We start from the raw sequence: 23,609 nt of genomic DNA, 5'->3' as shown, positions 1-23,609 counted from the left end.
GCAACCCATGCAAACACGGGGAGAATGTGCAAACTCCACACGGATAGTGACCCAGAACCGAGATCAAACCCGGGACCTCGGCGCCGTGAGGCAGAAGTGCCAACCACTGCACCACCGTGCTGCCCCTTAACAGCTTGCTTTTGACAAGTGGGTACAGTCACATCAAATTGAGGCCACCTACGAAAACCTTTGTGAAATAATTCTACTCGAGGACTTCAAAACTCCATACCCTTCTCAATAAGAACTCAGTTAGAGAAATGGAGCGCATCAGGCGCCAAGCAGGCAGCAACTCTCGCTGATGATCATGAGCTTCTCCACAAACCCTGATCCCAACTGAGAATGACAGAAGGTGGGCTGTATAAGTAACTGAGCAGCCTAGGAGAGAAGGGACAGCTGAAAGCACAGGGGCCCCACTTCAGGCCAGAAAGGATGGAGAGTGAGGACAGAAAATTGTGCACTTTAACTGCTGCAAGGCAGCATTCCTTTGTGCGGCTAGCCGGAGGTTATGGGATAATTTCCTTATGGAATGTGATCCTGCTAAGTGTGAGGTGATGCATTTTGGAAAATCTAATAAGGATAGGATATACACAACGAACGACAGGTCTCTAGGGAGTATTAAGCAACAAAGGGACCTTGGTGCACAAGTCCATAGATCCCTGAAGTGACAGCATAGGTAGATAGAATAATGAAGAAGGCAGAGGGAATGCTTGCCTTCATTAGCTGGGACATAGAATAGAGGCGCAGGGAGGTCTTGGTACAATTTTATGAAACATTAGTTAGGTCACAGATGGAATATTATGTGCAGTTCTGGTTTCCACACCATCATAGATTTCATAGAATTTACAGTGCAGAAGGTGGCCATTCGGCCCATTGAGTCTGCACCGGCTCTTGGAAAGAGCAACCCTACCCAAGTCCACACCTCCACCCTATCCCCATAACCCAGTAACCCCACCCAACACTAAGGGCAATTTTGGACACAAAGGGCAATTTAGCATGGCCAACCCACCTAACCTGCACATCTTTGGACTGTGGGAGGAAACTGGAGCACCCGGAGGAAACCCACACACACACACGGGGAGAACATGCAGACTCCGCACAGACAGTGACCCAAGCCAAGAATTGAACCTGGGATCCTGGAGCTGTGAAGCAATTGTTCTAACCACTATGCTACAGTGCTCAGAATGCTTAGAAGAACATGATTGCGCTGGAGGGGTGTGCAGAGGACATTCACCAGGGTGTTCCCTGAGATGGAAAGTTTCAGCTATGAGGAGAGACTGCATAGGCTGGTTTTTTTCCTGGAGCAGAGGAGGTTGAGGGGAGACCTGATAGAGGTATACAAAATTATAAGAGGCATAGGTAGGGCCGATTGTAAGAATCCTTTCCCCAAGGCAGAGGTGGCTCAGACCAGAGGCCAAAGGTTTAAGGTGAAGAATAAGTGGTTTAGAGGGGACCTGAGGAAAAACCTTTTCACCCAGAGGGTGGTGGACATACAGAACGAGCTGTCTGAGAGGGTGGGGGAGTCAGATACTCTCACAATGCTTAAGAAGCATCTGGAAGAGCACTTAAATTACCATGGTATGGTAGGCTATGGATTCCCATTCCAGCCTCCCTGAACAGGCACCGGAATGTGACGACTAGGGGCTTTTCACAGTAACTTCATTGAGGCCTACTTGTGACAATAAGCTATTATTATTATTAAATGAGATTAGTATAGATTGGTATGTGATGGTCGGCATAGACATGGTGGACCAAAGGGACTGTTTCTGGGCTGTTTGACTATGACGATCATGGATGTGGCTACCTACTTCGCAGAGGCTGTTCCCTGAGAACAATATCTGCCAAAATAGTGTTGTGGGAATTAACCCAATCATACCCAATATGCTTTGCCCTCCAAGATCCAGTTGGATTAGGGATCAAATCTCATGTCCCGAATATTCCAGGAAGTAATGGGTATCCTGGGCATGACCCAGCTGAAGTCCACAGTGTATCACTCACAGGGCAGAACGAGAATGGTACCACCAGGCCTTGAAAATGATGGTCAGGACATAAGGTCATACTGCCGTGAGCACCCAGAGATAAAGGACTAGGTTTCTCCCGTTCACTACCAGGGAACCCAATGGAAGACTGCATAGATAGGGGAAGTAAAGCAACCTACACTACAAAAACAGATTTAGTCAAGGGGTGGCAGGTTCCCTTGACCACCTTGCAAAGGAAATCTTCACCTTCCATGACGATGGGTTATACTCGTGTCATGTCATGCCATTCGGAGGCTGGTGAACCAGATAGTGGTGGGCTTATTTAATTGTGTAACATACAACAACAAACAATGTCCTAGTGACAGTGACACCTGAGAAACTCATTTACAGCAACTGGTAGCCCTCGTCCAGAAATTACAGTTAGCTGACCTAATGATCAATCTCACAATAAGCGAGCTCGCTAAGGTTCAGGGGACCTAACTGGGGCACGTGATGGGTCACTGAGAAGTACTGCCCTGACCTGAAAAGGTACGAGCAGAAGCACAGTCTCTACTTTCCCATAAGAAAACAGGGAATAATAAGATTTTTAGGGATATGTGGGTTCTGACGGCAAGTTCTACTCCCTATCCCCTTAACCCAGCAACCCCACCTAACTTTTGGACACAACAGGGCAATTTAGCGTGATCGAATCCACCCAACCCGCACACCTTCGGACTGTGGGAGGAAACCGAAGCACCCGGAAGAAACCCATGCGGACATAGGGAGAACGTTCGGACTCCGCACAAACTGTGACCCAAGCCGACAATCGAACTCGGGTCCCTGGTGCTGTGTCGCAACAGTGCTAACCACTGTGCCACCCTGCCGAGGGGAGCCAGTTCACCCCTTCTCTCCCGGTCATAACAAGTGTCATATCCAAGTTCTTTCTTTCTTCTTTACATTCTCAGGTTGTCCAAAAACACTTCTGAAAACAATCAATTACATTTTTGAGGTGTATCTACTGTTATGTAGATAAATACCATTGTGGAATAGATACAGCTACTCACTAGCGTGCCAGAAATTAGCCCAGCACCAACTGAGATTTCAGCAGGGAATATAAAATCCTGCCCTATACCATCAGGGATTATATTACCAACCTTTCCAAAAATCATGACATGCCAGTAGGATTTCATGAATCAGATTGTCCCCACCTTTCTACAATGAACTCTGAGGAGTTGGATGTGTCTTGGTAAATTGCTGAAATTAAAGTACTCAGGAAAAAGTATCACCCTAATCTTGGTGCTATGACTTTATATTAAAATTTGCCTAAAGCTGCTAGATTTGGATTTTTACATGTCGTAATTGTTTTCTGTTTTGTGCTGATGTTGATGGTAAAAGTTAGGTAAGAAACGGCCTAATGAACTCATCAACAGGTGATGAGAATGAATAAGTTATGAAACAACATTGCAGATAAATATATGCTTTAAACATGTACTTCAGCTCTAACCGCAGATGCCAGCTGCCTCCTAATGCAATGACTGGAAACAATCGATTGAGATATGGACAATGGAAATGAATATGTAGCCAGGGCTAGGTTATTATACCCAGTGTAGTTGAAAACCAGAACAGTAATCCATTCAAACTGTCGCTTCTGAAATATGCTAGTATGCTGGAGGTGAGAACATCCTTGTATGCTCAAGAACCTTTCTTCAACACATGCAGAGAGAGTTGTCATATTAATCTGAAAACAATACAGGTCGAGTATCCTTTATCCACAAATTCGAAAACCAAACTCAACCAAAAGACACACTTTGTTGAACCTCATCAACCTTTAGCATGGGAAGTCTGTGACCCAAGCTGACACAAGTGGGTTGACACCAACCTTGTCAACCACACCCTGTATTTATTATTCAGTGATACTTTTATAGGCACTTTATTCACTTTAAACTATTGCTAACCTAGGTTTTGGCTATTGTAATGTAAGTAGGCTGATGCAGTATCTGCAAACCTGAATTATGTGGAATCAGAAACACAATTGGCCTTGAAGGTTTTGGATAAAGAATTCTCAACCTGTATTGATTAAGAGGCTCTGTTTTGTTGTGAATTCACATCTGGACCATTGCCCAATAACATTAATTAGTGATAGAAAGAAACATGATGTTCTTACCAGTAGAAGCTCTTTCGCCACAGACGACTTGTCATTTAGTTTAAGATATTGGGGCTGGTTGGCAGCGAGTATGATGATTGTAATTTTGTTGATGGGTATATGATCTACACCAGATGGGTGAATTTTATCTGAACACCAAATGTAATTATGGTTTATCAACTTTATGTCCTTTATCATTTATATAATATGTGCTCTTCCATCAATAAAATTAAAATAATGTATATGGCAATTATAAGAAACGTTCAGATTTCACTAATTGAAGATTTGAACAAAGCCTCGGAGCCTTTTATTCAAGTACAATTAATGCACCTCGATTTTACAAAATTCTGGAATGTGATTTTCTTTTACAACACCAACCTGCATTTATATAGAGCTTCAAATGTAGCAAAATGTTCCATGACACTTTTTTGCGTAAAATATATTGGGTTTTTCTTTGTGGGTCGAACATCTTACTAACTGAATGCATTTTTGACATTATCTTCTATTCCTCATGAAATTCCAATTGGAGCACAGCCTCAAGATATATATGGTCCCGATTATGCACCAACAGGAAGGCTAATGGTGTTTGCTGTCAGTTTCACATGTTCTTGTATGTTTAAGTTTCAAATCTTTTTGCAGGGCAAGTTGTTGCAAGCGTGGTCTAATAATATCACAGTGGAGAGAACAGGGCATCTGGGATCTGCATGAACAGGGAAAATAATAACAATAAAACTACCGATATCTCTAACCAATCAGGCTGATGATTTGTGAAATTGACTGTGCAAGGACTGGGAATGAAGTGAAAATTAGAGTGGATAAAACGTCAAATAACGTACACAAAGAGAAATTAAGAAAAGGGAAGAAGGATTGGAATAAGAGCAAGTGGAAAAAAAGAGACAAAGTAAAAGTGGGGGAAATTTTCAATTTTCAATTTTCAGAAATCTCCAACAACAATCAATAACTGAATGAATGAAATGCCAGACCTGTTAATTTTCAGCATCAGTGAAGTTAATTGAAAGAAATGAGCACCTAAGACATCATTAATATAATATCTGGAGATGAAACGACAAGACTAAACTTTTTGTGATGAGTTTAGTTTGTATCTGTTGGACATATACCACAACTTTGTGCCGGTCAATGCATTTGAATGGTGAGGCAGACAGTGAGTTACATTAGCTACATTTCTGTGTAGCTAATGGCGGACTGACAACATTTTGACATTATTATTTAATTAGCTATCTGCCCCTCACCTGATGTTGCTGCATCATTTGGGCATAAATAATGGTGTGTAAATAATGACTGTCCGGCTTATGTCATAAAGGATTATTTTTCATCTTGGAAGCAAGTACCCTCCTGCGACTGTTAGAACATTTAAACCTTGCATTTATTTTGCAAAGATGCGTCTGAATCTCTTTGTAATTCTTTTTCGAAGAGGGTTTTACTTTTTTGGGCTTTGTTCTCATCTTAATTGCATTGTTGAAGTGTCATTATTTCATCCCTGTTTTGGATATTCATTAACGGTTGCCACATCTCTCACATCATGAGTATCATATGAACTATTGCACTTTGATTGAGAGATGACAGTGTTTGTTCTGTCTCATAGCAAGTGATTGTAGCTTCCTTTTGTGTTTTGATCTTTTGTTGTGGCGTTAATTTGATTCTTGAGCCTGACTAGTTTTATGTTACATCCTTCAAGCGCTCTGTAGATGTTTTTTGATCACTTCCCCATATTTCATTTAACAAGCACTACCCTCAGTATGTTGAGTGACTTAGTGATAATAGTGCCTGTAATAGCATTCCTATTCATTACATACTATATAATTCTGACCTAAACATGTACATAAAACTTAGAGCAACATTGATTTATAGAAGTACTGTAAATTAACTCCAGCTAATTAGCTTTTGTTAACATGTGCCTTCTAACATCAATTACAGGTAATGTGATCATCAATATAGAGAGGTGACAATTAAGGTGCATCTGACACTATCATTTTTAAAATGGCTATTCAGGTGTCATTGAAGATGCTGTTGGAACCACAACGTGGATTTATATATCACCGGGGGACTATGTGGTATTCTCCATCTACAAAATTCTGTGTCACAGTAAATTAAAGAGAAAATGTTATGTATCTTTCCAGCATGCTCAGAAGTAAATGTCTTAAGGTAAAACTGTTGTGTGCAGCCATTGAGAAAGCATCTTTTGGCAGTTATCCTCACTGATGGAGCTTCTCTGTAAACTGCTTTTATATAAACTCAGCATTCTGCATCACTTCCAGCCATGCTTAGACTGGGAAGAGATTATTCAGGTTTTGGCAATGATATTAGTGGGTCCCTTTGGCTTTGACTTAACACTGAGATTTCATTTACAGAAAAATGCTAAGTGGTTGGAGGGGAAATAAAATTTCATAGCTTTGTAGATGCTTTTGATGGCAACAGAGTTTAGCAGCGGGAGGAAATTGAGCGACCTACAATTGAAGACAAATCAAATGTATTACAGCTGACAGAAGCAACTATGAAGAAGCTTTGAAATGTTCTTTTCCCTCTGAGTCGTTGGATTTCTTTTCTTTTTGCAATAAATTAGAATTGACTTAAATCAAAACCGAATGGACTCAATGTACAGCTGTAAAGGCACCAAAAACATTGTGGCTGACATCTGTGCAGCCTTCTGACTGAATGAATTGTAGTTCCTCCCCACCCTAACCCCTTCAGCAAGAACCATTCAGCTCAAAAGGACAACATTAACATAAAGGTTCAATTGTAGTGTTCAGCAAGCTTCGTGCTACAATGAAATCTTCAATTTTCCTGTTCAGAATTTGAGAACACCTGGCCAAGTACCAGGATTGAGTTGGCTGTTGTTAAATGGGCAGTTTTACGGTAACAAAGCTTCTATTTTGTGATGAAGAGGAACCTACTGAATTCTATAAATTCTGTTGACTGGCACCCCAAAGGCCCAGTTTCTCTGATTATGTGCAGCCAACAGGTACACCTCCCTACTAAAAGTGGGGCAGTAACCTGGCAGTGCCACCCTGGCAATGCGACCCTGGCAACACCAGGGCCCCTCTAAGGAGCCTCATTGGGGCAGGATTCCTTTATGTGCAGTGGGGAGGGATGAGGGGGCCCATCGCGACATCTGTGGAGGTGGTGGAGGTGATGCCTATAAGGGATGTGATGGACGTAGGTTTTTCAGATATATTGTATTACAAGTATTTCGTTCAATAAGGGTTAAAATCCTGGGTTAGTGTGTGTATGACTGCTGCAGTAGTGTTTTTAAAGAATCCTGGCTTGCAAGACAGCTAGGCAAAACAAAAAGTGGGTGCATGGTGGCACAGTGGCATAGTGGTTAGTGTCATAATATACACACAGGTATATGATGGTGCAAGGGCAGCATGGTGGCACAGTGGTTAGCATTGCTAATCCCGGCTCTGGGTCACTGTCCATGTGGAGTTTTCACATTCTCCCCGTGTCTGCGTGGGTTTCGCCCCCACAACCCAAAGATGTGCAGGTTAGGTGAATTGGCCACGCTAAATTGCCCCTTAATTGGAAAAAATAATTGGGTACTCTAATTTTTTTTTTAAAAAGGTATATGATGGTGCAGACAGGCAGTGATTGACACACTGGATGACCAGTGAACACACAGAACATAGCAGCCAATCACCAGACAGGACACGACCACTATAAAGCCAGAGGTCACCAGTTTTCCCACTCTCTCGGGATGCAGCCTCTGAGACAGTCAGAGCCTGTGAGCAACAACTAGAACATCCACCATGTGGTAGTAAGATAGTCTGGTCAGGTTAGCCTCAGGTCTCCAGTCAAGTCAGCATAGTGTCAACCCACAGTTAAAGTATGTATGATAGTTAAGAGTTCAATAAAATCGAGTTGCATTTCTTCAAGTGTTGGAAGCCTGTCTCTCTCACTACTGCAGTAAACACAGTCCTTGCAGACCCAGCTTACCCAACACATCATGGTACCAGTGAGCCATGCTCGAGTTTGACGGACCTACCTTGAGATAATCTGCCTTTGACCAGCAATCAGCCATCCGGTAACATGGACAGCGTCCGCCCTCCCCTGCAGCTCCGCATCGCCGGCAACCTCGGTGCGAACTGGAAGATTTTCAAGCAGAAGTTCCAGCTATATCTTGAAGCCACCAACCTCGAAGCCGCATCGGATGCCAGGAAGATCACTCTCTTCCTCTCCACACCTTTAACTCCCTCACCTTTGCTGAGGGCGAGGACAAGACAAAGTTTAAAACAGTCCTGCTGAAGTTCGACAGCCACTGTGACATCGAAGTCAATGAGAGCTTTGAATGCTATGTGTTCCAGCAGAGGCTTCAGGGTAAGGATGAACCTTTTCAGTCCTTTTTAACCCATCTCCACATCCTCGCGCAGTCCTGCAATTACGGCTCCGATTTCATGATCCGGGACCAGATCGTTTTTGGGGTCCACTCCGATCCCCTTCGCCAGCAGCTCCTTAAGGTTAAGCAGTTCACCCTTACCATCGCCATCGAAACCTGCGTCCTCCTCGAGCACGCCAACAACTGGTACTCCCATATCAAGGCGGCATAAACGGCACCGCAAATCCCCACGATGCGGAACGGGTGCAGGCCACCAAACAGCTCCAGGGCCTGAGTCTGGATGAGGGCGGCCATTTTGTACGCTTTTCCCAGGCTCCTGCGCATGTGTACCACGACCAAGGGGACGCGAGGCCGATGCCCGAACTGCGCAGGTGCGCACGTAGTTCGACCGCACTGCACATGCGCGGTGGTGCACGGAGCGTCCTGACGTCGGCGCCATGACATGCAACAAGTGTGGCTCCGCTCATTTAAAGTGGCTATTTCCCACGAAGTCTCAACGCTGTCTCCTGTGTAGCAAGCTTGGCCGCTACGCAGCCCTGTGCTGATCTGCACAACTGCCCAACACACAGCGATCCCAGCCGCAGCACAGGAGCGTCCGGTCAGTACAGCAACCCGTTGCAGACTCCGACATTCTTCCAGATCCCGACACCGAGGGCCTCACATCCCCATTCCAGGTGGGCATCATCACCAAGCATACGCTGCCTTCAGCAAAGATGGTGAAAGAACTCCCAGTGATGAGCATTGATCTGGACGATGAGTGGTGTGCCACCCTTACAGTCAACAAGGCTCGCATACGCTTCAGGCTCGACACCGGCGCTTCAGCGAACCTCATTTCAAAGTCTGACCTTGACACCATCCGCGCCAAGCAAGCATTCTTCCACCGGCCTGCCAGCTCCTCGACTACAATGGCAATGCCATTGCTGCCAGTGGCGCATGCCAGCTTGCGATATTCCATCGTTCTTCAAAAGCGACGCTGTATTTTGAAATTGTAGGAACCAACAGAGAGCTTCCCTGCTCGGTGCTCGGGCCTGCAAACTCCTGAATCTTTTGCAGCGGGTTCACACCATGTCGTCCGCAGAGGCAACGGCCTCGCCAGGTGTCAACTTCCACGCCCAACTCGATGACATCATAGCACAGTGTGTTCGAAGGCATGGGCACACTTCCTTCCCGATACAAGATACTGCTGAAGCCGAATGCCACACTTGTGGTCTATCCACCGCGTCGGATGCCGGTACCCCTTAAGGACCGCCTCAAGCAGCAGCTGCAAGACCTCCAGGACCAGGGTGTCATTTCTAAGGTCACAGAACCCACAGACTGGGTTAGCTCCATGGTTTGTGTCAAAAAACCGTCCGGGGAACTTCACATTTGTGTCGACCCCAAAGATTTGAACCGTAACATCATGAGGGAACACTACCCTATACCTAAACGAGAAGAGCTAACCAGCGAACTGACTCATGCCAAGTTTTTCACAAAGCTGGATCCCTCCAAGGGGTTTTGGCAAATACAGCTGGACGCATCCAGTCGAAAGCTGTGCACATTTAACACCCTGTTTGGTCGTTACTGTTACAACCGAATGCCCTTTGGCATCATCTCCGCCTCGGAGGTGTTCCACCGCAAAATGGAGCAAATAATGGAGGGCATCGAGGGGGTGCGAGTGTACATCGATGATATCATTATCTGGTCCACAACTCCTCAGGAGCACATTGATCGCCTCAAGCGAGTGTTGCACAGGATCCACGAGCATGGCCTCCGACTCAATAGAGCCAAATGCTCGTTCGGTCAACCAGAATTCGTTGCCCACCACAGAGACTGAATTTACAGACTGAATGTTGCATTACCTTGTGATCCGTTTACACATCTGTACATATTGTTTCTTTTTCCTAATTTGTTATCTGCCCTCTATCTGCACTAGACACCTTCCCATGTAAATACGTTAACATACTTTGTATATAGTCAGGCTCCTGTACACACACACACTCACTATTTATTGACCTACAAACTTTTTTTTAAAGTAAAAAAAAAGTGGGGGAGATGTCATAATATACACACAGGTATATGATGGTGCACAGACAGGCAGTGATTGACACACAGGATGACCAGTGAACACACAAAACACAGCAGCCAATCACCAGACAGGACACGACCACTATAAAGCCAGAGGGCACTAGTTTTCCCGCTCTCTCGGGATGCAGCCTCTGAGACAGTCTGAGCTCGTGAGCAGCAACTAGAACATCCACCATGTTGTAGTAAGATAGTCTGGTCAGGTTAGACTCAGGCCTCCAATCAAGTCAGCATAGTGTCAACCCACAGTTAAAGTATATATGATAGTTAAGAGTTCAATAAAATCGAGTTGTATTTCTTCAAGTGTTGGAAGCCTGTCTCTCTCACTACTGCAGTAATTGCAGTCCTCGCAGACCCAGCGTACCCAACACATCAGTCAGCACTGCTGCCTCAAAGCGCCAAGGGCCCGGGTTCAATTCCGGCCTTGGGTGACTGTCTGTGTGGAGTTTGCATTTTCTCCCGTGTCTACGTGGGTTTCCTCCAGGCACTCCGGTTTTCTCGTGCCAAAGATGTGCAGGTTAGGTGGATTGGCCATGTGTCCAATGGTTAGTTGGGGGTTACAGAGATAGGGCGGGGTAGTGAGCCTCGGTAGGGTGCTCTTTCGGGTGGTCGGTGCAGACTAGATGGGCTGAATGGCCTGCTTCTATACTGTAAGGAATCCATTATTCTATTCCATGATTTTAAGTGAACTAGCTCTTAAGTGCACTTGCAAGCCAGCATGAAGATGTCCATGATACTGAATTTATCTTTGTAGCTGGAGATTGTGAGCGTTCCCAGTGTTGGATTGCAGGGGTAGCCCAAAGATTTACGAGGAGACCACTCTCGGAATTCCACAGGCAAGGTTTGCACGTTAATTACCCAGCAGTGCAAACTTTCCCAGACACTTGCTCTTCACTGGGAACCATCCGAAAATGCAATTTAATTCACAAACTTGGTTCTGACTAGATTACAGCAATAGTTACTCAGAATATTTTAGAAGAATTAAAACCACTTTGAACTCCTGCGTAACCATTGTTCAGACTGAGCCGTCATGTGACTTCCCCCATCCCCCACAGGACGCCTTCAATTTCAAACACCCCAAGGGTCCCCCCCCCCCCCCCCCCCCCCACTCCCCCCAGGCTAGTCTCAACCGCATGGCATTCCTCCTACCTACAAGGGGGTCATTTGATCCCCCTCCCCGTGCCTGGCCCAACTCTACTCAAGCCAAGGCCCGAAGCCTCCTGACCTCTGACCTCCGACCCCCCCTTCCCTCAGATCTCCTATCCCCAACTTCCAATCCCTCAACCGACCTCCAACCCCCCCCCCCCCCCCCACCCCCCCCCCCCCCCCCCCCCCCTCATCCCACCCACCCCCTCCCCAAATCCAATCCAATTACCTTAGACACACCTTCCTTTTCCCTGGTCTGTCAATTGCGATGGGCCTTTCAGGTATTTTACCTGGTTTACAACAGCCAGTGCTTTAAAAAGGGGGTTTCTTCACTTCGATTCTCCTGCACTTTGATGCTAGACCTTGAGGACACACCGCACTGCCTGAATCAGAAGGTTGGGCGATACAGGCTTGGAAAAATTTCACGTAAGTAATTGAGCACGGGGTGACAATCTGGCACTAATTGCCACTCCCAGGAAGTTCAGGCCCACTAAGCTAATTTTTAAAAAATGAATTGTTACATAGTGGTAAGAATGTCAATATGTAGTGTGCTGCTAATATATATTCCTACAGCAGCTCAGGTGCCTTATCCACCTCATTCAGAGGTTAATATGTTCTTTTAATCGGATCTCACCTTATGGTGTTGAGAAAGTGATGTTACTCTGACTCCCTTACAACAATGTGCTTCTTGCTCTGCTGGCCAGTTCATGGAATGATAATAAAATAATGATTATTTTCATGGAATCAAGGATTTGCACGCTGAACCATATGGTCAGTGAATTTTAAAACAGATGCGAAATGCTGTGTATTTGGAGGATAAAGAGGAAGTGCTAGATTTAGAAAGAATTGAGGTGACGTCAAAGTTACGTTACATATTCATCTGTTAATTTCATATAGTCTGAAGCATAATTGAAGCTGTTAACATATAAATCCTTTCGAAGGATTTATCTTCCTACCTTCTGCATCAATGCAAATTGGCTTTGGCTCTTCATCAAGGTGCCAGTGGCAGAGCCACTCTGGAAAATACTAAACCCTCAGGCCTCAGACCTCAGGCAGTTTACTGGATCTCTCGTAGACTTTAGAAGCTTCCTGTTAAATCTACTGTAGTTCTGAGAAAGTCAAAACACTTTCTCATGACCCGAATGTGAAAACCTTAGCAGCCAGGGTGAGGTGTCCAGCTGATGGGTGGAAATGGGGTATGTGGAGAATACTTTCCGTCAGGTACAGTGCAGCTCGTAGCTCTGGGCAGCTTGCAGTCTTTCCAGCTATATTTTGCATCTACCAGTAGCTGACCATTCATGCAGTTGAATTTTAACATAATACATACGATGAAGCTTCATCATGTTGGGAACACACAAGGAAATCATGACACTATTAAGAGCATCTTAAAGTATCTTATAGTTTGCAAATATTGCATAAGTTGGTCTTTCGGTCTATGTTAATGCAAGCAAGCATCATGACAAATAGTATTCCTTCCACTGTTTTTCAGATATAGGAGGACGAACTGGGTCCATGATGATTACAATTGCTTTTTGCTGGTGATCATTCCCAATTCATAGACTCGTTGAATGACACTGCGCAGAAGGAGGTAATTTGGACCATTGTGACTTATGTTGCACGTTTTACTATGGGCGTAAAACGCGTTTATTGGGGTGTATTAACTTCCAAGTGCTTAACACCGCTAGGCTCAGTTGTATGTATTTATTCAGCTTTAGGAGTCGCCAGTTGCCGTATAGACAATGTCACTAGTATTCCAAGGTCAAGTTCAAAGTAATAAAGACGATACACCGATTAGTAAGGTCCAAACGATAATATTTATTATACAGTAATAATAAATATTCATGCACACACTAAGAGACTAAGCTATGACTAAACTAAAGTAATCAGAATACTTATCTAACAGGAACAGGCAAGGTCAGGGAGCGAGGCCTTCGTCCTGGTCTTGGGCTGCAACCTTCAGCAAGCGTTCTGGTCACTGGGGGTTCTAGCGGGCTTAGTTCGCGTAGCGAGCGTCGTACTGGCACTTACGGTTCGGCGGCTGGTGCTCAACGGCTGGAGTCAGTGGATCTTCAAAGTCGTGGTCAGAGCCGGAGCACGGAAAAACAGACCGGACAACACGAGGTCCCTATCTTTTATAGGGGTTCCATTGTCCTTCCCTCTTCTTGGGCGGGCTCTACCTATTGGATCAATTCTTCATCAATACTGGATTAATTCCCCAATGCGAGGGGGTCTCCGTGATGGAGGGGGCGTTTCTTATGTCCTTTTGTTTGGAGGTTTCTGGTGCCTCGATGTCTGGGCCTTGATTAGAATGTGTCCATTCAGAACCAAATGTATCTATTGTGTGGGTGTTCAGGTCTGATTGCCTCATTAGCATGCAAAGCGTTTTGCCATTTGCACCTAACTAAGGTCTTCTCACCTGAGCCCAAACTGGTTTCTGCTGCTGCAGAATGCAAAAATGCTCTTTGCAGACTGCTGTTCTGGCTAAACTGTCTGTTTCCCAGCAGTCTTAGCGCTTGACCTATTTTTGTAGCTCAGCATCCATTTTAGGTGGCTACACTTGTGCCATCTCTTTGTTAGAGGTAGCCAACTAGTCAATAGTCTCATCATAGACATGCGAGCTACAATGGAAATTACATTGTACCGCACAAAAGTAATGATACTTACAGTCTCTTTTCAGAATATTTATGTCTGTTATATCCACAATGCAAGGAAAGAACTTGCAAAAGAAAGCAGCAGAATACCAGTGTAAGGGAATGATGAAAGGTAAACAATGGGCGTGATTCTCCCAAAGGGGGACAAAGTCCCCTAGTGAGCGCTTGCAGTGCCGAGAAACACATGGCCATTCAACGAGACTTATGTTGAATAAGGGGCTGAATGGTCAACATGTGGCCGATGCCGCACATAGCCCCGTTTTGTACAGTGGGGAGCTCCCCTCGCCAGAACTCCCCGGTGTAGCGCAAGATTGGAACACCATTTTTAAATGGCGTCAGGATCTCTGAGGCCCCCAAAAGGACCCCTGCCCATCACCCCTCCCAGCCTGAACACACTATGGAAAGGTTCCCAGCCCTCCCACCCAACAGCACCCACACCAGGCACCCCCTGCGCGTGCAGAAAATGCCAGCTTGGCACCACCAACCTGGCCACCAGCCATACCAGCTGCCAATGCCACCTGGACAGTGCTGGGCTGGCACCCTGGCAGTGCCAATGCCCGCTGACAGTGCCACCTGGACACCTTGGCAGTGCCAGGCAGGCAACCAAGTGGCACTGCCACAGTGCCCAGGTGGCTCCAGCAGTGCCAGGGCACCACCCTACCCAAAGTGCATGTAACTGGGGTTCTCCGATCCCCTGGAAGACCCCCCCCCACGCGTGCAGTTCAGTCTAGTCCCCGTTTGTGAGGACCAGAGCTGAACGGCGCTCGCTCGAAGTCTCTGAGGCAAAAGGGGTACACTGGGAATTTGCACATGACAGTGAGACTCACCACCTTGCTCTAATATGCAGATTTGCCAAAAAGTGAGGCAGGATTTACAGCGTAACATCTTGCTAGACCGCGTTTGATCTTGCGAGGCGTGGCGAGCCAGGTAGATCCTGGGAGCGGATTCCCCGGCTTTCAGCGTCGCAGCGCAGCCGTTGCATGGCGCTCAGTGACCCTTGTTAAATAAAAAATCTTTGAAATTCTAACTGGATTTGCTAATCATTTATTGGTCCTTTTAAATTTGTCCTTAAAAACGAAATGCAAACATTGTCAGTCTGTTATCAGTTTCAGTTACAGATGCACATTTATACAGCCAAACGGGAAAACCGGAAAGTCAAGCCTAGAACTTAAATTGGCCATAAAATGGTTAATAGCAGCACCAGAAAGCAAATAAAAGAGAAAATGAGAAGGGGGTCACACAGAGGACATGTTCAGCTTGGACCCACTGTCCATAATTTGCCTCTGATCTCTATGCCTATGTATTTCATACATGCAGGCAGCTCTCTCATAAGCACAGAGTCTGATTCAAGGCTGATTGTCGAACATCTGTTGAGGTATTTACAAAGTTGGTAGATTAGCTGCAAGTCAAGCAGGTGTTTTGTTTTACTGGAGTCAAAGTCGATTTTGTTCTGGTCTTTTAAGTGCAAGGAACGAAGTTGCGGCAAAAACATTTGGAAAGCTCACAGATAATAAAGCATAAACAGCAGTTGCTCATAATTACAGGTGGTCAATATTTGGCACATTATGTGCCTCACGGAAGAAGAATACAAGCTTAATTTATATGGAAAAGGCATAATCAAATGCAGATGGGAGGATGTAAATTAAAGAATTTACCAAATATCTCAGTGGAATATACTAATGGAAACGAGACAGAATAGGAAATTAAAAATTATTTGAAGCAGATGGACGTTTCTTTGAGTTTTTTTAATTTATTAGCTACATGAAACTCTATCTGTTTATTTTACATGGCCATGAAATTAATGATCTGCTGAGCTGTACTTGTGTTATTTTACGTTCAAAAAGTCATTCATTATATCTTGCAATATTTGATAATAATCTGTGAAAATCTCTCAAGTAGTTTGATTTATCCTTGAGTTTTCTTTTGTTAAAATTAACCCTTCCTGTCTCTGATGGACCATAGTCATATTGCAGGTATGTATAAAGCCATACCATCTCCCTGAGAATGTTTCTGATGTCTTCTATTATATATTAACTGGTTTACGTATAACATACAATTACACTGTCCTTCCATTACAGTTTAACCAGTGCACTTCAAACTTCACAGAATAGTGAATCTGCAGATGTACCGTGAACAACATCAGTGGATATCATAGAATTTACAGTGCAGAAGGAGGCCACTTGGCCCATCGAGTCTGCACCGGCTCCTGGAAAGAGCACCATACCACACCTCCACCTTATACCCCATAACCCAACAACCCCACCCAACACTAAGGGCAATTTTGGACACTAAGGGAAATTTATCATGGCCAATCCACCTGACCTGCACATCTTTGGACTGTGGGAGGAAACCGGAGCACCCGGAGGAAACCCACGCACACATGGGGAGGATGTGCAGACTCCGCACAGACAGTGACCCAAGCTGGAATCGAACCTGGGACCCTGGAGCTGTGAAGCAATTGTGCTATCCATTAAAACCAGCTACCGTGCTGGTATAATTGAAGCTAGTTATCCACGATGTTAAGCCTTGACAGACTACTGAAATTTTGCAATTTATTTTGGTCCCATTTTGTTTAGTTTGCATTGTGACATTACTGGCATCCTGCTATGGGGTTGTAAGAACAGTGGAGATTAACCTGGCCTTTGAAAAAGTTTCTGGTGAAGACAGCTCAATTGAAGGATCAGGCATTCACAACATGGAAAACTACGAGGCAACTTAGTTTCTAGCACCATTTGATACAGCTGTGTGCTAGTACAGCAAAGGATTTTGGGCAAAGTGTTGGTGAGGTGAGTTGACATTTGAACATATTTTCTCGTCCAAGGGAGCTTTATACTTAAATGAGCTGCAAAGCATTCTTCAAATGCTTAGACTTTCCAACATTAACAACTAAACAATTTACCTCCTTATCAGCTTTCCACATCTGTGAATAGCTCTCCTTGCAGTTCACTGGGGTAGGCAGAATCAGTGAAACCACGCATAACGGTGCCATTCAGCCACCCCGTTGTGCCGGCGCAAATCCTGGCACAATGGATGAATCGTGTCTGAGCCCAAAATCAGGCTCTGTGCCGGGTGCCAGGCCGATTACGAGTCACCTGACTCACACCACCCGCCGCAATCTGGATCTCGTCTTCGCTGAGCGAGATCCAGACCTGCATCCTTAAATGAGCCGTGTGGTTTATTGGAATACCCGGGTGCCGGTTTCACCCGGCATCCGGGATAATCAGCTGTGCGTGGGAGACCTCACCAGGGAGCCATTTAGTAATGGTCCACACAAACGTGGGCGAGGCGTAACGGCACCTGGGGAGGTCCTCAGGCCATTGGAGAGGCCCGGGTAGTCGGGGACAGGGCAGGGTGGCACCCTGGCATTCCCCTGGCACGTGGGCACCTTGGCATTGCTAGCCTGGCAGCCTAAACTGCCATGGTGCCTGGGTGACACTACCAGGGTTCCTAGCTGGCACTGCCAGGGGTTGGTCCCCAAGGCTAAAAAAGATAATGGCAAAATGCCGTTGAATAACGGGGTGTTTCCCGGATTGTTCAGTGGACTTTAAGTCCGCTCGGTCACGCCCAACATGCTGATATATCTTGTGTGAAAAATACTGAACCTTTGACACAAAACCATTTCTTTGTAATATTTCTGACAGCACATTCTTTCAAAATGTAAATCTCATCAGCATCCTTCTACAATATCTTCCTGTGTCCCAAGAAGGTTAAGGAAAGGTTTATTTTGGCAAACAAAAGCAAAGGCCGCCAAACGGTATGCAGCACATAAGTCAGAGCCGTGGACTACTGACTATGCCGGTCCCAATCGGGGCCGGGTTTTAAGTATCTGGTTCACAAGCCCCAGCTGCTATGCCTCTGCCACTCAGTGGGGTTCTCATATCACAGGAACCGCATGGGGAGATTAATTGATTCATCCCCGTGGAATTACAACACTTCCCCCGAAGTCCGTAGGTCCTTCTGTCTTTGGAGATGGAGGAGGTGTCCTTCGCCACTTTCCCCAGAGTTGTGTTTCCACTGGTTTCGGGTCTGGGATGGGGCATGTGAAATGTGTCGGGGAACGTCGCTTCCATGCCAATCCCGCCAACGGTCTCTCCCTGGCCAATCCTCCATCCCGTGTGTATCAGTGTCCTGGCCCTCGGGAGATTTGCTCCTTGGCCCATGGAGGATGAGCAAGAGGGATAATGGACTGATTCCAGCTGGCGGGGCTGGCTCTGGTGCGGGTTCCCTGCCTTTGAGATGGTCCATGCGCACCGTCTGCTCTTTGGTTTTGACTATATAAGAGGCCGGCCCAGTCTTCTGTACGATGGTCCTCGATATCCAGGGGGCACCATTCCCAAAATTCCACAGGTATACAGTGCACCCTAGCCTGAACCCTCTGTCCTGTTTCTGGTGTCATAGCACTTTCTCTGGAGATCTTGTTTCTTCTCCACCTTCCCACCAAGATTAGGAAATGTTTGGTTTAGATGGGTTCGTAATCTTCAGCCCATAAGTAACTTTGCCAGTGCCACGCGGTCGTTATATGCAGCGTGGTCCGATAGCTGAACAGAAAACGCCCCAATTTAATCTCAATGGACCCTGTGGCTTGTTTTTTTATATCTCTCTTGAAGGTCTGTACCGTCCACTCAGTCAGGCTGTTTGAAGAGGAGGGGGTATGGGGTGGTCCGAAGGTTTTTCACTCCATGGGCCTGCATGAACTTCGAGAATTCCTTGCTAGTGAAAGGGGTGCCGTTATCAGTAATGAGCACCTCCGGAATAACATGGATACTAAATGGCTGGAGTAGCTTCTCAATGGTAGTTCATGAAGTGGTGCACGGCATCCGGTAAACATCTATCCATTTTGAGTGGGTGTTGACAAGTAGTAAAAACATTGACCCTAGGAAAGGCCTGGGGAAGTCGGCATGAAACCGCTCTCGGGGGCCGGCCAGGCCGCTCCCAAGGGGTGAAGTGAGGCTGATGGCTGCAGCTTTTGATGCTGTTGATTTGCCGTAACTCTTTCAACCAACCTCTCGATGTCACCATCAAAACCCAACCACCACATGTAACTTGCTGGTGAGCATCTTCTACTTAGACACTTCTGGGTGTCCATTGTGTGAAGGCAATATAGATTTCCTGCCTTGCCTTGGGACAAGTACTTGGACTCCCCACAGGAGAATGCCATCTTTAAGGCTAAACTCATGCTGCCTATTTGAGAAAACCTGCAGTTCTTCAGGCTGATTTCCCTGCCATCCGCCATGACATGGCGGAACTTCGCCAATGTTGGGACCTTCTGCATTCATGCAAGAATTTGTGAGGCTGTGATCGGCAAGATGTCCATACAATTTAGTGCCAACATGACTTTGTTCACTCTTGGGCGAGGTAGGGATGTGTTGCCAATAGGAGTCGACTCAGGACATCCGTAATCTGTGCATCTGGGCAATACTCGAAGGCATACTCATATGGCACCAACAATAGTCCCCATCGCTGGATCCTGGCCAACGCTATCAGTGGCATTGCCTTGAAAAGGCTGAGGAACAGTTTGTGGTCTGTGATGATTGCAAAGTGCCGCCCATGAACGTATTGATGGAACATTTTCACCACAAAGATCACAGCCAGTCCTTTCTTTTGAAATCTGAGAGACCCTGCGCTCTGCGCTGCCAAGGTTCTCGACACATAGGTCATTGATTTCTATATCCTGTCATCCATACGACATGACAACACCGCCCTGAAGTCATATGGGGAGGCATTGCATGTGAGTAGGAGCGGTCTGGGAGGATCGTAATGTGTCAGCAGTCTAGAGGAAGTCAGTTTTGTTTTGCTTTGGCAAATGTCTCTTCTTGTGGCGCTCTCCATGTCCATTTCTGAAATTTCTTTAGGAGTACATGTAATGATGTCACTATGATTGCTCGTACTCCACGATACTCGCGGAGAGATTAATGGGATTGTCCCCGTGGGTCTCGTGGTGGTTGGAACAAGTATAAACTTACTTGGGAGCTCTGCTTTTGACAGGACCTTCGCATTCGTCATTTTGTCTTGTCTTGATATATCTACAATGCACCACAGACAGCAATGGTGGAAACTGGTGAACTTCTTTTCTTGATCGGTTCATGTTTCACAGCCATACAACAAGGTGCTGAGAACAGAGGCCTTTTAAACCTTCAACCTGGGCCTGAGGGTCAACAGTTAAAAAAAAAATAATTTAGAGCAGCCAATTATTTTTCTTTTAGCCTGAGGGTCAACTTGATGTTATTACATACACGTTTTTTGAGTTGGCTTATGCATCCATCAAGATCTGCATCCGGGGCAGATGGTCTGTCACTGTGGACTTGAGGACCTGAGGTAGCAGAATTTCCGAACTACTTTCAGCGGGGTGTCGGTCAGAATGATCAGGGGCAGCGATGCAAAACCTTGTCCCATTGGCACAGTTTTCTCTCCCAGGCCTGGGAGAAACATTCCATGGGCCTTTGCTGCTGAATTTCCCTGTGAGAACCAGCGCAGCATCGTCAGTATGGAGGAGTTCTCTGATCAGGGTGACATGTGATTAGGACTTTGCTTTCAATCTTGATAGATTGTTAAGCTTTCCGTCTGACCCGATACGAGAGTAGATTCCTTCCATATCTGCAGGGAAGGCAAAGTTCAGAAGCATGGAGAAGAAGGCGACAGAGTGAAGGCTAAGATATAGCTCTGTTTCTCTCCATTCTTCACGGTACAAGCTATGTGTGAAGGGATTAAGAGGGCACTCGATCCTACCATCAACAAAGTTGCCCCCCCCTCCTCACCCCAAGCCAGCAGATGGTGAAGAACTCACCGCGGTGCTGAGCATTATTGTGAACTGTGTTCCGGTAAGACACATGTCTCCCAGGCTGTGCTTGATACACTTCCACAGCATGGAAGAATTAGATGAAGAACTCCCAGCACTTGAGATTGAGAAGGCCATGGATAACTTAGCAAAGAGAAAAACACCCAGCAAGGATGGCTTCCCAGCTCAACATCTCACGCACGGAAAGTCCCAATTATTGTCACACTTTTATGGCCTTCTCCTTCTCTGCTGGAATGTCAGCTTCATTCTGCAGGAGATGTGTGACGTCAAAATCATTACACTCTACAAAAGAAAGGTGACTGACTGCAACACCTACAGGGCATCTCACTCTTCAAGATCATGGAGAAGACCTTTGCAAGGATCATACTTACAGACCAAGTGTACCCAGAAGCACAGTGTGGTTTCCGTGTTGGCAGATATACTGTGGACATGCTCGTCTTCATATGCCTGCTACAAGAGAGATGTTGAGAAAAGGGATGTATGTCTTTACTTTGATAGAAGTTACCAAGCCACTCAACACCATGAGTAGTGTCGGACTAGACATGATGATTTTGGGGAAAACTGGCTGTCCAATAAAAATCCTCAGTCTTCTCTGCTCTTTCCATGACAATATCTAATAATAAAATAGAAAAAAACAAATTTATTTTTAGGCCATACTGTGAAACTTCATTTCTGGGAAGCCTGCAAGAGCAACTCAGAGTAATTTGGTCTTTAATGAAGAGCCTCATAATGTTGTAGCTGCTTTGTATGAAATCGAGATAATTGAGTTAATTTCCTGATCAATTATGTCTAATTACTGAACTCTATATATTGCTCCATGTAATATTCCAATTGGGCTTACTGGTGTCAGAAATATTGCATTTGAAGTTAAATATATTAATCTTAGGCCGAATGTGTTTATTTATAAAGACAATATAGAATTTGGTCATCTACTGCTCTTTAAAATGGACAATCAAAGTTTGTTGTGTGTTTTGGCACTGCCATTTTTCGGCATGACACAATATTGGAACATTTGGTTGCTGAATTCAAATCCCCACTTTTTCCTTTTGAAATTACACTGAATGTGAACCATCCCAGGCCAGGAGACATTGTAATGGCATTCCCATAGTGACTGGCCTTCCAGCTTCATTGATCTACAATTTGAACTCGACCTCTTTGAGTTTGGGATTTTAAGTTTCTCAAGTGCTTTGAAAAACAATGATTTAATATTTGTTGTAACTTTCAAAGCACTTAACAAACTTGAAACCAGTCTCACTCACAGTAGGGATGCAAGCATTTCCGCTGTTGCCTGCATTCCTTCCCCATCAGAGGACCCATACTTTATGACCTGAAACCAATTTTGAGCACCCCTGTGCTCCTTATTCCATGACACCAAAAGCTAGTTTACACTGGGAATAGTAACCAATTTTTCTTTAAATGTAGTGATCATATTTTTCAAAGTGCTTCATCATTTTAAAACTGGAATGCACTCACTCTGGCAACTGTAGCACAGGGTCAGATTGGGGATTCTCAATAGGGTTTCCCCATTATACAAAGCTCTGCATTGTTCGAACACAGCTTGTTGACTTTCCATACTTTATGCCCTATAAATCTTTCAATTCTGAATAGTACAAGGGAAGGGATTACTGTAATTTCTTCCCTTTTATTCCCATTGCACACCCTCCTAATTGGCACAGGCATTCATACCTATTCCCAGTCTATCCTACTGTCTATTAATGTCTTTACCACAATATGATTGTGACTTTCCCTCCACCCCAACCAACACCTTTGCTTTTTCCCTCTTCACTGTGATATTTGTCTTCACCCCTTGATGTCCCTTCTTACCACCTCTTGCTACCCACCCTCATTCTTACCCAAGTTGAACATTTATCTTCAGTATAGTGATTACATGGCGTGGTGTGGTTGAAAATGCAGGTTTAGGGTAAATGAAGACACTGCCCATTATACCACCTCTTGTCATTCATTCCCACTTCAACATAATACAAATTGGGGAGGAAGCATGAAACATACCCATTTTACAAAGATAGAGAAAGGAAATGATTTGGCTGAAGCTTCTCTGATGGTCCGACGTAACTGGATCCCAACTTCAGAACAGATAAATAACCAAAATCCCAGTTCCTGATTCAAATCCATCATTGAATACCAGTGTGAGGATATTAAATATCAAGGGGACTAGTTTGCTTTTGATAACAACCACATGTTAATTAGTCCAACATTCATCGTCTACACACTTAAATTGCTCATTTCAGTGTGTTAACATAGTCACTGCTCTCTTACAGCTATATCCCAACGTGAATGGTTGTTTTCAGAGAGAATTAAGAATTGAAAGTGGGGGAGAAACTGCAAAAGAAAAATAAATCAAGAGAAAAGCTTTGATTTTGACCATTTTTGAATTTTTGTTTTTGTTTTTTCAGAAATAACTTTTATTATTCCAAATGTAACATTTCCAGCATCTCTGAGTTTGTCTATATAAATGTTTCTGGAACTTACCTCTCCATTCACCTGA

At 45.1% G+C, this 23,609-nt stretch overlaps 1 long non-coding RNA gene across 1 annotated transcript; it reads right to left on the bottom strand.

Annotated features, from left to right (window-relative positions):
• Positions 1-4,375: 4,375 nt before the first annotated feature.
• LOC119956208 lies at positions 4,376-21,697 on the bottom strand. The gene is made up of 2 exons (XR_005458604.1): positions 21,475-21,697; positions 4,376-4,798 (listed from the first exon to the last, which is right to left on the bottom strand). It is a non-coding gene; the product is annotated as an uncharacterized LOC119956208 (long non-coding RNA).
• Between the last annotated feature and the right edge of the window lie 1,912 nt (positions 21,698-23,609).

Source organism: Scyliorhinus canicula, chromosome 22 (assembly GCF_902713615.1).
Source record: "Scyliorhinus canicula chromosome 22, sScyCan1.1, whole genome shotgun sequence".
Taxonomy (NCBI): Eukaryota; Metazoa; Chordata; class Chondrichthyes; order Carcharhiniformes; family Scyliorhinidae; genus Scyliorhinus; species Scyliorhinus canicula.
Note: the sequence above shows the minus strand (reverse complement) of the source record. Positions and strands in the feature narration are given on the sequence as shown.